Source organism: Colossoma macropomum, unplaced genomic scaffold (genome assembly GCF_904425465.1).
Source record: "Colossoma macropomum unplaced genomic scaffold, Colossoma_macropomum, whole genome shotgun sequence".
Classification (NCBI taxonomy): domain Eukaryota; kingdom Metazoa; phylum Chordata; class Actinopteri; order Characiformes; family Serrasalmidae; genus Colossoma; species Colossoma macropomum.
Window position 1 is genome coordinate 410,001 of NW_023494800.1, and position 17,662 is coordinate 427,662.

Genomic DNA, 17,662 nt, shown 5'->3' on the forward strand with positions numbered 1-17,662 from the left:
TCTGTCTCTCTCTCTCTCTCTCTCTCTCTCTCTGCCTCTCTCTCTCTCGCCAGACTCGCTCATCATTATGTCACAAAACCTGCGTGATGCAGCTGCAGCTGCAGCGACAAAGACGTTTAAATCCCTGGATATCCCACACCGACGGGACACGGGCGAAGAATCGGAAGCGTGGGGTTTAAAAGATTACAGCCCACCAGGCGAAACGCGCGGCTGCCTCCGCAAACGCTCAATTAAAGTGTGGAGTCAGAGCGTTTGTGGACAGAACGAGAGAGAGTCGCTCACAGCTCGCTCACCGGACTGCTGGAGTCTCCCTGAGACCAACCCAGTCACCCGCAGCGTTTAAGATATCGACACGTTTCAACTCCGCAACGCTCGGCCTGATCGGGAATGGTGGTCTTACACACAGCGTTTTTAACGAGGATGTACAGTTTTCATCCAAGCATCATAGCAACCACCTGGGATACCAAAGCAACCACCTAGCAACATCCTAGCAACCACCTGGGATACCAAAGACAACCACCCAGCAACATCCTAGCAACCACCTGGGATACCATAGCAATCACCTAGCAACATCCTAGCAACCACCTGGGATACCAAAGCAACCACCTAACAATATCCTGCTAGCCACCTGGGATACCACAGCAACCGCATAGCAACCACCTGGGATAACATAGCAACCACTTAGCACCACTCTAGCAACCACCTGGGATAACATAGCAACCACTTAGCACCACTCTAGCAACCACCTGGGATAACATAGCAACCACTTAGCACCACTCTAGCAACCACCTGGGATAACATAGCAACCACTTAGCACCACTCTAGCAACCACCTGGGATAACATAGCAACCACTTAGCAACACTCTAGCAATCACCTGGGATTCCATAGCAACCACCTGGGATACCAAAGCAACGACCTAACAATACCCTGCTAACCACCTGGGATACCACAGCAACCACGTAGCAACCACCTGGGATACCATAGCAACCACTTAGCAACATCCCAGCACCCACCTGGGATAGAACTGCAACCACTTAGTCACACCTTTGCAACCACCTAGTAACATCCTAGCAACCACCTGGCAACATTCTAGTAACCACCTGGGATACCACAGCAACCATGTAGCAACCACCTGGGATACCACAGCAGCCACTTAGCAACACCTTTGCAACCACATGGAATAACACAGCAACCACCTAGCAACATCTTAGTACCCACCTGGGATAGAACTACAACCACTTAGCAACACCTTTGCAACCACATGGGTTACCATAGCAACTACGACACGTTCTCCATCAATCTGAAGAACCATTTCACAATGCAAAGAACCCTTTAAGCATGCGAAGGGTTCTTTGAGTGTTCAGGGTTCTACGCAGAGCCCATGTGCAGAGCATACGAGTGAACACAGTGTGAGAAAATGGTGCATAAGGTCTGGACTGAGAGCCGTCCGAGAGGAACACTCGCTGGATGCCGAACAAAAACGCAGGAAAACCGCAGCTCTGAAAAGCCGAGAGCGCCACAAACCCAAAGTGCCCGGCTCCGAAACGTTCCCAGAACATCTAATGCCCCGAAAGCCGTCAGTTCACTTCACAGAACATACAAAAGCTCTACAAATAATAGAGACGGATGCAGGAATGCGTGCTGGGAACGCCAGTCTGCCCCCCCTCGCTCTCTCTCCCACCCCCCGGCCTCTCTGTCTCTCTCTCCGCGGTTCAGAAGGGGAGGAAGGAAAGTGGGTTATGGACCCCGCGTGTCCGCCTCATTAGCGCTCGGTGCGGGGAGAACCTTCAGCCGATTGTTTTCCCTCTGAACCCCCTGTTATTTCAACACTGGAATGTTTTTATCCCCCTCTCGAGCCGCTCTGGAACGCTGTGGTCCAGTGACGGCTGGGAGGCTTAAAGACCCTCCACCGCAGCCCCCCATTTACCCAACACACCCAGCACAATTACTTCCATTCACAGCATATATAACGAGACGAGAACCCACACGGATACACTCCGAAGAGATGGAAAGCAAACGCTGGGAATGGACACGGGAACGCTGCACGGACAGCCAAGGATGTAAAAACGCATCGACTTTGGAACTGCAGAACCGATTAAGATCATTTATAATATCTGGGGACACGAAAATCTAAATAACCATAAAGTGGTTCTATATGGAACCTTTCTGAAAAGGGTTCCTCTGCTGCATACAAGCTTGATGTGGTAACAATAGCAGAACCCTTTTCAAAAATGTTCTGTATAGAACCATCTACAGCACATTCGCCATTCAATCTGAAGAACACTTCCACGACGCAAAGATCGCTTTAATCATGCAAAGGGTTCTCTGAGTGTTCAAGACTCTATATAGAACAATTTTCTTCAGTAAAAATAACTGTTCTATACAGAACCATGAACACTCAAAGAACCCTTTGCATGATTACAGCATTCTTTGCGGTAGATTAAAGCGAATGTGCTGTAGATGGTTCTATATGGAACCTTCTTGAAAAAGGGTTCTTCTACTGTATACAAGCTTGACTTGGTAACAATAGCAAAGCTCTTTTTGGTAGTATATAGAACCCTTTTCATCTACAGCACAATCGCCATCAGTCTGAAGAACACTCATAATGCAAAGAACGTTCTGAGTGTTCATGGTTCTAAGCTGCAAACAGAGTTTAATAAATCCATATTTTTATATTCACACATACATATATATATATATACACATGGTAACTTTACAGGAGAAGGAAAAAACCTACTTTACTTTTAACGTAAGTCAATGGAACCACCTCAGTGTCGCTGCTGGACCGAGAACCAAAAATATCCAGCCAACAGCGTCCTGTGGGCAGCGTCCTGTGACCACTGATGAAGGACTAGAGGATGACCAACACAAACTGTGCAGCAGCAGATGAGCTATCATCTCTGACTTTACATCTACAAGGTGGACTGACAAGGTAGGAGTGTCTAATAGAGTGGACAGTGAGTGGACACAGTGTTTAAAAACTCCAGCAGCACTGCTGTGTCTGATCCACTCAGACCAGCGCAACACACACTAACACACCACCACCACGTCAGTGTTACTGCAGTGCTGAGAATGACCCACCACCCAAATAGTACCTGCTCTGTGAGGGTCCATGGGGGTCCTGACCACTGAAGAACAGGGTAAAAGGGGGCTAACAAAGTATCAGAGAAACAGATGGACTACAGTCTGTAACTGTAGAACTACAAAGTGGAACTATATGGTCAGTGGAGCTGATAAAGTGGACAGGAGGTGGACTTCATGATGTTGTCAGGATTGTGAAGATTCAGCCCCATTTCTAGTCTAGAAAAGCTGAGATGTGTATACGGTGGGGTCCTGGTGAGAGCTATTCCCACAGGGATCAGCTGGGGTGGGATGTGGGGGTGGGAGAGTCTGGGTGGGAGGGGCTTTTAACAATGAACATGGTCGTGGTTTTCTTGGTCACAGTCACACAGATTAAAAAACACAGTAATCCGTGAAACGTGATGTTATCCCGGCTCCGGGCGACGGTGTTTATCCTTCTCCTGAAGTGGCTCTCCTCGAGGAACACGCAGGAAAAAAAGCTCCTCGAAGGTGAGCGCACCGGCTCCTCCAGCCAGCAAACAGGAGCGCTTTAGGAGTTTTAAGCTCTCCTCCAGACGATCCGAGCACTTTCTGCTTTTCCCATGAACGGCAGATCCTCTCAGACGACCCTTCCCGTTCTCAGCGCTCAGACGTTGGAAGCGCATAATATTTAATCTCGTTTTAAACGATTAACGAGGAGCGTTTTCCAAAAAGCAGATCACAAAGGCCGACGTAGAGGAGGCTGTTAGGGTTCCTGCTAACATTAATCTGTGGGTGGAGCTGCTAAAATCATTTGTAACTCTAAAAACAGCGCCGTGCCAGTAAGTCGAGCTGAAGATCTTTCTCAATGTGCTGCTGCCAGGAAAAGTAGAGCGAGCCTGCTGTCCCGCAGCCTTTTCCCCTCAAATCACCTCAACGCTCCCTCTCTCTCTCGCCCTCCCTCGCTCTCGGATCACTCCATCTGAACACACTGCGTGAGTAAAAACGCGGGATGCAGTGAGACGGGAATCGCTGGCTAACATCTGATACTCATGTACAGAACTGCGCCAAAGTCCCTTTATTTCCAGTCAAAACAGCCAGTAAGTTTGTTTTGGGAGATACAGTCTCCGGTAGGGATGCATCGATACTGGTATCTGATACCGGATATTTCAGGGGCTGCATCTGAAGGCTGATTGTGTCACAGCGGCGCGACTAGACTGTCCCATTTCGAAGGCTCCTGCATATGCGGCCGAGGAACGCGTCCTTTTCCATGGCAACGAAGGAACCAACGGGTGGATCCTTCGCCAGCCAGCATATCCCGAGGTTCACTGCGCGCCGGCGAGGATTCGAGAACATGGCAGCGTCAGCAAAAGAGCGAACGGCTGAGGAGACACTTTAAACGAAGGTACTGGGTTTAAACTGAGTCGAACTGCTGACGATACAGCTGTTTAAAAAAGCCAATAAATGTGGTCTGAAGCAAAACTTACGCTCATACGTTTTGTTTTAGGGAGCCGACAGAGAGAAGCACCTCCTGCCCTAATAAACAAAAAATAAAACAATAAAATCAAAGTTTCTGGCTTCATCTTTAAAGAACTTCAAAAGAACTTGACAGGAGCGGCGTTTCGTGACGCGGCGGTGAGGGCGGGAACAGCGGCGCAGTGGTGCAAACAGGAAATCAGCCGTAGAGCAGACCACCTCGTTTCAGTTCGGCCTTCGCGGGTCTACACAGCCTTCGAAGGACGCGGCCTCCAGACCCTGAATTGGGACACACTGACTGACTCCATCACTGTCGGACACAAAGCCTTCGCTCACTTCAAACAATCCGCCTCGGCAGATTCCCACCAGGATACACTGTGAGATTTTACCGTTTATAAACACACAATCACAACCGCTTCCCCAACACGGGTGGAGACACACAGGCCAACAAAACGGAGGAGAAAAAGTCAACATTTCCTACCAAAGTCTGTATATGAGACTTGACTCTGTTTGACTGAACAGAATTATAATGTATTGTCAATACGGTGATTTGTTCATAAAACAGGCTGTAGAGAGACCGAACTGTCCTACCCTGCATTTTTCAGTAGCCACGTTAACATGCAGCCTAATAATCCGTTAATAATCTGACTAATAGCTCAATCGGAATAGATTACATCCATGTAAACACCTCAGTCGGAATAATCTCATCCGATTGAGGCCATTGGGAGTACAGTTTCTATCCGCCTGAACGAGGTGGGTAATCCTGTAAATAATCAGTTAAACAGAAGAATAATATTAGTAAATTTCCACCTTCATCAGCATCAATATCAGCACCTAATACATCAACACAGTCTCTTCAGCAAAGCCCCCAAAACATCCAGCAAAACTCACGAACGCCACGAAACTCATTTCGCTTCAGTATTACGGGTCACTTCTCTCTAGAGAAGTAAAAGCTCTCCTGGACACCTGCAGGATCTACAGTATTATACAACAGGTAGCCCCGGCCACGCGAGCTGATTGGTTGAGGAGCGTTCTAACTGTGCTGTTATTTCACCATAACATCACAGGTTTTTCACAAACACTGTATCACTCCACTGAGACGCTCAAGACATTTGACCGTTTTTACTTCTTACTTTGCCACAAACAGAAAACGGACACTTTTAAGATCACATTTGACCGACAGCCGATTTGGTCAGAGTCTGAAGATGAGACGACACTAAATTCCCAAACTGTCATCACCACTGAGCAGCTTTTCAGTCGGCAGCTGAGACAGAAGAACAGCTAAACAACCTGGAATCAGCCAGAAATGAACCCAACACCATTCGCCAAACGTGTAGTCTGATCTTCAGAGTCTGACCAAATCAGACTGAGCCATAAAACTGCCGCAATATCAAGTTTAGCTCAGTTTTGTCAGTTTCTGCCAGATCAGTATTAATGTTGTTTTGTTCCAGCCAGTCTGTAAAGCATCTTACAGCCCATTTAGTTTGGCGAATGGTGTTGGGTTCATTTCTGGCTGATTCCAGGTTGTTCAGCTGTTCTTCTGTCTCAGCTGCCGACTGAAAAGCTGCTCAGTGGTGATGACAGTTTGGGAATTTAGTGTAAGGAGCTGGAGAACGAACTGCTGGCTGAGCAGCGAGTGGGCGGAGCTCGTTACTCTGACGTAGCAACGAGCTGCTCGTTAAGGAACTATAATTTGGTGAATGAACTGCGAACATGAAAACATATTAAACGCCGCGTTCACGGCCCAGTTTATTAATTTATTACTGTATTTATTTAACTGTTGTATTAAAGCAATAGAACACTCGAGGAGTGTGTTATCGCCAATAACATCACGGCTGTGATGATCTACGGCGACCAAATCACAGCCGTGATGGTATTGGTGATAACACTCCCTCTGTGTTCTACTGCTTAAATAACACACTAGAACCATCTCTGAAAGCAGCAGAACTTCATCTGGCTTTTCCACGAGCAGAGCCAGTAACAGCCGCGTCTTTAACCTCAGGCCGGAAGCCATCAAATCTAATTTGTATTTTTCATTGAAAGCTTTGAAAATGAAGCTCCGCACACTGAAAAAGGCATCAGCGAACATCCCAGATCATCAGATCTACAATAATCCGACCCAACTTTTCAATCAAACTGCTACCCATCGCAAATCAGTTTAAATGTCAAAACTCTGTCAAAAACACTGCAGCAGATCCCATCCTAACTCCAGAGCTCCTCCAGAGCTCCTCCAGAGCTCCTCCAGAGCTCCTCGCTAAGAGACAAACAGGGTCAGTTATCCACGTTTTTGGAATGGGAGAAACTCAAAATACTTTTGGAAAGTGGTTCACAACCATCAAGGTTTTGGAAATATGGTACCTCTTTGGTACCGATCTAGACACTAGAACCCACATCTGTCAAGAGGACTGAAATAGTATCATATACACTTAAATGAAGAAATGGACTTAAATGAAACCAACAAAGACCTCCAACATTTAATCTGCTCAGAAATTCTGCATTAAACTCCGTGACTGGAACAGCTTATTTACAGAGGACAGACCTTCTGAGAACACGGGAGCCACAGGAGGACCCCGACCATCCGCCCAGCCTGGACTACGCACCTTAACTATAAACAATTAGGAGTAAATAAACAATTAGGAATTAATAAATAATTAGGAATAAATAAACTAAAATAAAGAGACAGTTGGACTGTGTATTTTTTTCCTTTGATTTTTATAATCATGTTTTTATTCCTAATTATTTATTTTATTTATACAATTATTTTTGTAATTATATTTCTATAGTTTATATATTTATCTATATAATATATATGCATTTATTATTTTTATTTGTAAACGTATATATTTATTATTATTATAAATATTTATTTATATTCTAAATTATAATTCATATATATTTAATTTTATTTTTTCCTTATTTTATAATTATGTATTAATTTATTCCTCATTGGTTATTTAATTTAATTTTATTTTACTTTTACTTCTTATAACTTTATAAAAAAAAATTATGTTTTCTTTCCTGCCCTATGTTCTTTGTTGTTGGTAAAATATGAAAATGAATGATTTCAATTTTAGGATTTGGATATTTGTTTGTTTGTTTGTTTGTTTTTATATAAATATAGACTACCAATAAAGATGAACTGCAAAATACAGTAACGTTCAGGGTTCTCGGGAGAAACTTGAAGGACTCGAGGTTCTGGTCCATAACACAGCTAAAAACAGTGTCTGCTCCACTCCAGAACACCCCAACCCCGCATTCAGGCTCTTCAACATAAAAGTCCCTGAATGAACCTAAAGCAGCCCAACATAAACATTTTACACAACCATTCAACACACATTCTCCATCAATCTGAAGAACCATTTCACCATGCAGAGAACCTTTTAATCATGCAAATGGTTCAAATACTGTTCTAGAACGTTCTCCCTCACTCACACCGGTTCATCTGGTGCATCAGTTCTTTTACTAGGCATTTTAAAACAAACGCCAACATCAGAACGCTGGTGCTGGTTGGGTTTGTGCGCTTTGGCTTTTAAAGAACCACTAAAACACCTTTAACAGGATGTGTGCATGTAAAAACCTGCTTTAAAGGTTCTAATAGCCTGAAGAACCATTACACGATACAAAGAACCATTTATTTATCCTGGACTGATTTATCCCTCCCCCTCCCTCAGCGCTCTGCAGAGGATCCGTGTCTCTGAGAGTGAGTACGGCTGAGTTCTCTGTTCCTGGGGAGGTTTATCTCACTGGTGTGATCATTAGGTCTTCTCAGGAAAACCTCATGAGATCCGCAGGTCTGCCGGGAGAAGGGCAGCCTGTTCCTGCTGCTCCTGACGTTCATGTGGATGAGCCTGTGCTGACGCCAGCCATGTGTTCCGCCTCGGGAGGAGAACAGAACAAGGTTTCGCAGAAGAACTGCAGAACAACTGCAGAACAACCGTAGAACAACTGCAGAACAACTGCAGAACAACTGCAGAACAACCGCTTTTTAAAGAATTAATTCAAACCGAACGGATTAAATATAGATTTATAATCACCGTCAGACTGCAGATTCATACCGTGTTGCAGAATGTTGGGCCACTCTGGTGAAAACGCGACGTCAGCACAGACCCAACAAAATCACCGCAGCACAGACAGAGAGAAGTGGCAGCGAGTTCACCGCACTCATGTCAGGTAGCGTCACTGATTAGCTGCAGAGGGTGAAATTTTAAGGGCTACTAGTAGGGCTGGGCGATAAAACGATAACGATAATTATCGCGACACAACGTTCCTCGAAGGACTATAAGAAATGTTCGATAAATATTCAGCATAACAGACCATTCTAACATGCGTTCTAGTGACAGAGCAACACTACTCTGCTGTCGCCAGGAGAGGGCGCATTTCCGAGTTCTTCGACATGACTAGAGAGGTGGGGGGGGGTCAAGGAGTGAAACGAGTAGCCGAATATACTTCAGCGGAGTTATATCTTCCCTGTCTGAGTGGAGCGACTGATCTGCTCTCCTGTGTCCGAGTCTGAGTGAGGAGGTCAGTGGTGTAACTGTACTGTCCTATAGTGACCTCACCTCTTCACTAACATCCTAACAGCTTTAGCAGCGTTAAATCACGTCTGATACTCACAGCTACAGCACTGCTACAGCGCTCAGTCTGATTTTAGTGTTTCACAAGCAACGAAGGTTAAAGAAGTGGTTCATGTTCGTTACAGCCCTGATTTAAAGGACAGTGAACTGAGGAGGCTGTCTGTGAGGCCCTGGACAGTGGGAGAGCGCTGTCTCTCATACAGTGAATTGATCAAACAAGACACAGAAGCGCTGGTTTCAGTTTAGACGTAGCTAAAGGAGGCTCTGTCTGTGTGGTGAGAGATTCACACTGCAGTTAATGCTTTTACACAGCGAGCGTCAGATATACCGCAGTTCACCCCTCAAACACTACGACAGAACAGAGAACCCAGACTCTGCTAGCTGGAGTCTGAACACCGTGATCCGCTCTGATATGGATGTGGTCGGAGTGACGGCAGTGAGGCGGTGTGATCCATCACTGACGGACCGAACCAGCCAGCGTTCGCTGTTCGTACTAAACTGACGATGCTGGGAAACTGAACAGTTCAGCTCTCGTCACCACACAGATTAAATAATCTGTTTTCTTTCTTAGATTATGACTATTACAAAAACTGCGGCTGTGCTTTTCCAGCTGACCAGAAACTCTCCCACTGTCCCACGACAGATCTGTGAAATGGTCCAGTGTTTGGTGAGTGACTGTCCTGTTCTGACCATAAAGGATGGTTTAAAACAGCAACTGACCACCCAGGAGCAAAACTCAGCCTTCAAACTTGAAAGAAATACCGATTCGACATTTATTGCGATATATATCGATATCGACTGTATTGATATGTATCGATATCGACTGTATTGATATGTATCGATATCGACTGTATTGATATGTATCGATATCGACTGTATTGATATGTATTGATATCAGCTATCGAAATTTGTTTATCGTGATGACGTTTTTGGCCGTATCGCCCGCCTCTAGCTCCTCGTTAAGATGTACTGTAAGTGTCTGTGGCGCAACCGAAATTTTACATTGCTAGTTTTAAACTATCGACTCTCTAATGTTTATGATGGACTTTACACCCCAACCTACGGCCAAACTTCCACTCAGCTGCTGCAGAGCTACGTTTGAAAAAATACCATCAAAAACTGGAACACAGTGATTTTTATTCAATATCTGGCACTAAATCCAGTTAGAGAGACTAATTTTGCTCTCTTAATAATGAAACAGTTGGTCAGTGTCTATAAATACTGATGATATACACAATACTGTATTGGACTGACATAATTTATCACAATAACAATATATATCATCATATCGCCCAGCCCTGCTGATTCCAGCTCCGACAGGGCTCCAGCGTTCCTGTGCGGAGCGCGTTCAGCAGGAATGGGAGCGAGACTCGGAGTGGAAAGTGCAGAGTCCTGCAGAGCTGCGCTGCACACACCCCTCTGCGGCGGAACAGCGGAGATGGCATTTCCTCAGTGGAGACGGGCCAGAACTGAATAACACCGCCAGCAGACGCAGCAGCACCAAGAAACCAGAACTCCAGCTCAGCTGCGCTGCACAGGACGGCGAAAGACCCAGACACAGTCTTTAAACACTGTGTCCACTCACTGTCCACTCTATTAGACACTCCTACCTTGTCAGTCCACCTTGTAGATGTAAAGTCAGAGACGATAGCTCATCTGCTGCTGCACAGTTTGTGTTGGTCATCCTCTAGTCTTTCATCAGTGGTCACAGGACGCTGCCCACAGGATGCTGTTGGCTGGATATTTTTGGTTGGTGGACTATTCTCAGTCCAGCAGTGACACTGAGGTGTTTAAAAACTCCAGCAGCACTGCTGTGTCTGATCCACTCGTACCAGCACAACACACACTAACACACCACCACCACATCAGTGTTACTGCAGTGCTGAGAATGATCCACCACCCAAATAGTACCTGCTCTGTGAGGGTCCATGGGGGTCCTGACCACTGAAGAACAGGGTAAAAGGGGGCTAACAAAGTATCAGAGAAACAGATGGACTACAGTCTGTAACTTATAGCAAGTCTGCATTCTTAAAGATGGTTCTCATTAGAGTTCCTTAGAAAATGTGTCAACACAGAACCATGAACACTCAAAGAACCTTTTGCATGATTAAAGTGTTCTTTGCATCATGAAATGGTTCTTCAGACTGATGGAAAATGTGCTACAGATGATTTTATATAGAATTTTTTTTAAAAAGGTTCTTAATAGCACCCAAAAGGGTTCTTCTACTGCTACAAGCTTTACATCACAACAAGAGAAGTTCCCTTTTGGGTGCTATACAGAACCATTTTCAAAAAAGGTTCTATACAGAACCACTTTCTTTACTAAAGAACCCTTGAAGAACCATCTTTTTAAGAGTCTAGAAGAAGATTATCAAGCTGACCGAAGACGTTTCACCGCTTCATCGCCTTGGAGCGTCTTTGAACGTCCAGTCACCTTCACTTCAACCCAACGACCTGAAAGATCTAGAACTTTCTCCTCCGTCCACACTCGTCCACTCTGCTTGTCTGTTCTTTTTGTGAAACGTTCTGAAGCAGAACCTTGTTTGAGCTTGTTCAGTCACTTTGAAATGACCACTATACAGCAACACTGCCCATAAAAATTAAGGGGTCTTCCGTCACGGTATGTCTGGAACGACACACTGACGAGAAAAGACGGACCATGAGTGTCCCTGACCGGCATCCCTGACCGGCATCCCTGACCAGCATCCCTGACCAGCATCCCCGACCAGCATCCCCGACCAGCATCCCCGACCAGCATCCCCGACCAACGTCCCTGACCAACGTCCCTGACCGGCAAATGCCTTTCTTTACTGGTCAGCGTGAAGGTCATGTGCTGCTCCTCAGGTCAGGCGGCAAAGCCACGCCCACAGCAGCCAATCAGACGCAAACAGAACCACTTATACCTTAATTGGCTTCACACTGACGTTAAAACCCGTCCTCCAATTTCGTCACTCAGAAAGGTGAAACATACAAAGTCAGCCTTAAGACAAGCTTAATGCTTGGCAGCCAATCAGAACAGAGGTAATTTACATATCGGTCTTAAAGGCTCATTAACAAAACCAGTGGGTTCTATTTGAACTAAATAAATATCAAAGCATCTTATTTCTCATGGCAGCCAGTCAAAACAGGGCTAATTAACATACGACAGCCAATTAGAACACATTTACAAACGGCAGTGAATTAGAACAGAGCTACACATGATTAAAGTGTTCTTTGCATCGTGAAAGGGTTCTTCACATTGACGGAGAATGTGTTGTTTTGTGGTTCTAGATAGAACCTTTTTGAAAAGGGTACTGTATAGCACCAAAAAGCGTTCTTCTATTGTAACAAGCGTGACATCATAACAACAGCAACAGCCTTTTCGGTGCTATATAGAACCTTTTAGAAAAGGGAACCATCTACAGCACATTCTCCCTCAATCCGAAGAACCCCAGAAACTCGGAGTTCCCGAGGGGATTTCAGAGGGAACAAAAACAGCCACATGCAACAGAATACAACAACATTTTCACACTGATGATCTCTGCCTTGGGATTAGGATTAGGATTAGGGCTGCTCGATTTTCTTTATGGAAAAAATCATGATCACGATTATTCTGGTCAATATTGAGCTCACGATTACTGTCTTTAACACGAATACTCACTAACTTCGGGAACATCATCAGGCATTTACTGAACCTTTAAAAAGCCTGTAGATTTCCTTGAACTTTAACTGAAACTAAATAAAACACACATATATATGAATAAAACACACACACACACACGTTTGTCTTGCTATACATATGAGGACGTCCATAGGTTTCTATTGATTTTTGTGTTACTGTAGCTCAGTAATACTACACCTAAACCTAAACCTTAACCTTAACCTCAGTGTCCAAAAGGCAATTTTTCTGCTCTTTTACTTTTCAAATAAAAAAGTAATTGTGGTGAAAACGACAGACGCTCAAGTGTGGACCAGCAAAATGTCCTCAAATGAGCAAAAATTTCATATAGTCCTATCATAGCGAGGACATGGGGTCCTCACAAGTATAGCACTACAAGAACACACACATACACACGTTTTTACATTACTAATTTAAATATCAACAAAAATTAATAACATCAAAATAAATAAGATCAAAGTTGTCGCGCACGTCTGCAACCACTGAAAACTACTGACCGTATATAAAAATAATAAACAGAAATAAAAGAGGTGAGTTTGGGTTTTTAGCCAGGCTTAAACTGCGACCTTGAGGCTCGAGCCCTGAGTGCAGCGCGTCAGACAGCCAGGGAGCTGTGGCTGTGATGTCACAAGAGATGGAGGTTTGGCTGCCTCTGATTGGTCTAACTCATCTACAGGCAGCTCACAGGCTCTGAGGTTAAATTTCCCCTCTAAAACAACTTAAGACAGGTTTGATAACATGAGCGAATTTTAAAAACTGCATCTCTTGCGATTCGAAAACTGATTCGATATAAAAGCGATTAATCGCCCAGCCCCAGCTTTCAGGAAGGCGTACAGATGTAAAGGGGCGTGCTGAATTTATCGGTTTATCTCAACCATCTTGCTTTCATAATCAATAGAGGCTGAAATCGTAACTGAAAATAAATGCGATTAATCGTCCAGCCCTTATTTGGGATTGCAGCGGCTTCAGGCCGTACGGACACGCGAATCCAGACACCGTGTAGGTAAATACAGCAAACTAAATAAAAACAATGGACTGTGATTGGATCATACAGGCCGTCACCGCAGCCTGGGGTTGGATTGGCATCTCTAGGCCACAGTTTGGTGGTCATCTGCTCAACCATCACTTACCAGTGAACTATAAACAAGCAAGAAAACTGGAAACATGAGAAGCTTCCATGCAGAAAGTCAACGATCCAGCAAAACCAGCAGCTTTATGTGTTAATCTTCATAACAAACACACAGCTTTACGACTTATTAGGGTGAATCTGAGCACAAACCTCTCATACTTTATTTAAAAATGTGGTTAAAAATGAAAACAATAACTGCTTTTGGATACGGAGCTTATTTAAGTATCACTGCAGTGACTAACCACTCACAAACCCTGTAAACATAAACATATGAAGATCTGACTGCAACAAAACTTTCACCACACAGCATGTTAAAGAGAAACTCCACCTATTTTTCAAAATTCCTGCATAATTAAATAGTAAAGATGTAAACAGAGCAGTTGAGAGAGGTTCAGAGCGGTTCAGGGTGGTTTGGTTTCTAGAGAAACTTACCGAGTCAGAACTGTTCACAGTGGTGGTGATAGGAACCAGACGTCCACCTCTAAAAGCTCCCTCACAGAAAGTTCCTACATGAAATGGTTATGAATTCACTGCCTGATGACTGAGACACTGTTTTATGATAGTTTAGAGAACTTAAACTCCATTCATGGTGGAGGGATACATGCAGGGCGCTGTGAGGCAAAATAGTCCCCCAAGAAAACTCTGGTGGTTCTGGATAGTAAATAAAATGTCTATATCTGTGTTGTAGTCATGGCGACCCCTGGTTCCTATCAGCACCACTGTAAAGACATCTGAACCATTTCACACCAAACCACTCTGAATGAGTGTTGGTAGGACTGGTTTAACTCAGGAATTTTGAAAAATTTAGTGGAGTTCCCCTTTAAAGCTCATAGCTGAAGGTGGGAAAAATAAAAGTCCCAAGATGTTAAGTATGTAGAGGTGAACTTCCTCACTCTCTCACATTAAACTCGTCTCTTCGGACAGAAATTACACTCGCAGTTCCACCTTAAAGGGAGCAACTGCTGCGCCATTTAAGGTGGAACGGAAAGTTCGAGTAAGAAGCTGGAGAAGGAGAAGCTTCGTGGTCTCTCCCGCCTGAGGAGCCACAACACAGCACAAAAGCAGCACACAAGCTTTTAGGGCATTCAGACTGTACAAACACACTGACCTCCTCAGTGAGCGGCCACTTCGCTATGAACTCGGAGAGGGAACGCTGGACGCAAACCGCGGAGAAAGCCCAGCATCCCCAACACACACTGAGGGGAGTAGCGAGCAGCTCGGCCTCTCGGTGGATCCGCAACAGGTCCGAAACTCGGCGCCACGCGAACGAAAGCCCTCCGGTAAAATCCGCCGCCGCGCTTCGCTGCTTTCCTCCAAGGTTAACCAGTCGAAAACTACTAGCTAGCGCCTCTTAGCCCCGGGCTGGGCTAACTTTCGGCTCAAAGGTGTTGGTTTGCCTGCGTCTCTCTCTCTCTCTCTCTCTCTCTCTCAGAGAGGGAGTAACTAGCGAGATCCACCTCCTGAACGAATCGGTTCTTTTGAAGCAGTTCGATTCACACGTCCAACAGAATCAAACTTATTTGAAGTATTTTTTTAATGTTCATACAGAACATACACTGTGTATCTGTCTCTCTCTCTCTGTATTTCTCTCTTTCTCTTTGTCTCTCTCTCTCTCCTCCTAGAGAGCGAGAACCTGGCGAGGTTCTCAAAAGAATCGGTTCTTTTTAACAAGTTCGATTCACAGATCGAACTAAAGTTTTTTTGTAGTATTATTGCTGTTTGTACGGAACATATACTCTCTCGCCGTCTCTCTCTCTACATCTGTCTCACTCTTCGAGAGAGAGAGAGTATCTAGTGAGGTCCGACTCGCGAGCGAATCGGTTCTTTTGAACCGGTTCGATTCCCAGATCCAGCTGAATCTATCTTTTTTGTAGTATTTGTGCTCTTTATATAGAACATGTAAATTATCTCACTCTGTCTCTTTCTCCTTCTACCTTCTGACTCTCTCTCTCTCTCTCTCTCTCTCTCAGATAGAAAGTGACTAGGTCCGACTCCTGAATGAATCGGTTCTTTTGAGCCAGTTTGTTTCCGTCCACAACTCCAGCTGCATCAAACTTTTATTATATATGCAAAAATTAAAATGCTTCATCTCTCTGTTTGTGGTTCTCTCTTTATGTCTCTATCTCTCTCGGAGAGGGAGTAACTAGATGTCAGCCTTAAAACGAATAGGTCCTTTCGAACAGGTCGAACCGATTCACTGCTCCAACTGAATCAAACATTGCTTTATGCTGTTTCTGTTAGGAAGTGAATTTCCTCACTTTTTAGTCAGTAATCTCTATTTCCTAAGTCCTTTTTGGGGGTTTAATTTCACTCTGCTGTGTTGGTTCGGTTCTGCTGTTAATCACACCTCTGACTTTGGAGCTTCAGCATTTTACTTTAGACCAATAGATCCACAAAGAGCAGAGTAGAGTCTAAACTTCAGGTCCTGAGGCGACAGATACTGGATGGACTGGGTGTTTTCACACTAGAGCTATTTTCCAGATCCAGAACTGCTCTCTTTATCAGATTTGTTCATCAGATTTAGAGAACCTGATCTAATCTAAGAAATCAGACAGTGCTGTTTACACAACCACTTAATAACCCTGGTTCCTATCACCACCACTGTAAAGACATCTGAACCACTTCACACCAAACCACTCTGAATCTCTCAGTTTACATCTCACACACTGAGTTATGTGGGAAAATCAGTGGTTTTCCTGTTTGACAACAGAAAATGGAACTGAGTAGTTTACATTTCTCACCTGTATTCTTGAGTAGAACGTTGCTTTTGGAACAAAACCTCATAGAACCACTGTTGTCATTTTAATAATGTCGTGATTATTGGATCAGTGATGCAAAATAACTCTCAGAAAATCTCATTATGTTAACAGTTAAAGGCTAATTTTACTGTTATTACCCCATAATTCAGTGTGTGAGGTGTAAACAGAGAGATTCAGAGTGGTTTGGTGTGAAATGGTTCAGATGTCTTTACAGTGGTGGTGATAGGAACCAGGGGTCGCCATGACTACAACACAAATATAGACATTTTATTTACTATCCAGAACCACCAGTGAACCTACACGAGTCTTCTGAGTTTATATGGAATGTTGATGATGGAAAATAGTGGAAAATCTGAAATAATAAGTTTTCTTTGGGGACTATTTTGCCTCACAGCGCCCTGCATGTATCCCTCCACCATGAATGGAGTTTAAGTTCTCTAAACTATCATAAAACAGTGTCTCAGTCATCAGGCAGTGAATTCATAACCATTTCATGTAGGAACTTTCTGTGAGGGAGCTTTTAGAGGTGGACGTCTGGTTCCTATCACCACCACTGTGAACAGTTCTGACTCGGTAAGTTAATTTAATTATGCAGGAATTTTGGAAAAACGGGTGGAACTGTCCTTTAGGAAAGGGACACAAAACATGCTGCGTGTGTCCCTGCATGCCACAGAGTGAATGATCAACTCTCCCAGGGCTGTTTATGACAGATTAAACTGTTTATTCTTATGTTGTGTGTTTGCTTTATGAGCTCTCTTATGATCCTTTATTGTTTATTTTTTGTTTTGTTTTGTTAACATACTTGTTTACATGCACGTGCATGTACATACTACCGAGAAATAAAAGTATTAGGTTGCTCTGTATAAAGACTTTATTTTAGTTAATTATACTCTGGATCCTGGAGTTGCGTCGGCGGGTTTATATGCAAAGCAGCCTCGTCAGTAAAATCCTTTAAACGGCTGCATTGGCTTGTGAATCAATGAATCCGGCGACTCGGTTCATTGAAGAATGATTCCCGCGTTCGAT

The 17,662-nt window shown here is 44.2% G+C and overlaps 1 protein-coding gene across 1 annotated transcript in view; it reads right to left on the minus strand.

Annotated features, from left to right (window-relative positions):
* Positions 1-15,560, minus strand: part of ptpn13 (protein tyrosine phosphatase non-receptor type 13) — a 147,444-nt gene extending 131,884 nt beyond the window's left edge. Inside the window, 1 exon segment of the mRNA XM_036587727.1 lies at positions 14,986-15,560. The gene's annotated coding sequence lies outside the window, so the exon portion shown is untranslated.
* Positions 15,561-17,662: the final 2,102 nt, after the last annotated feature.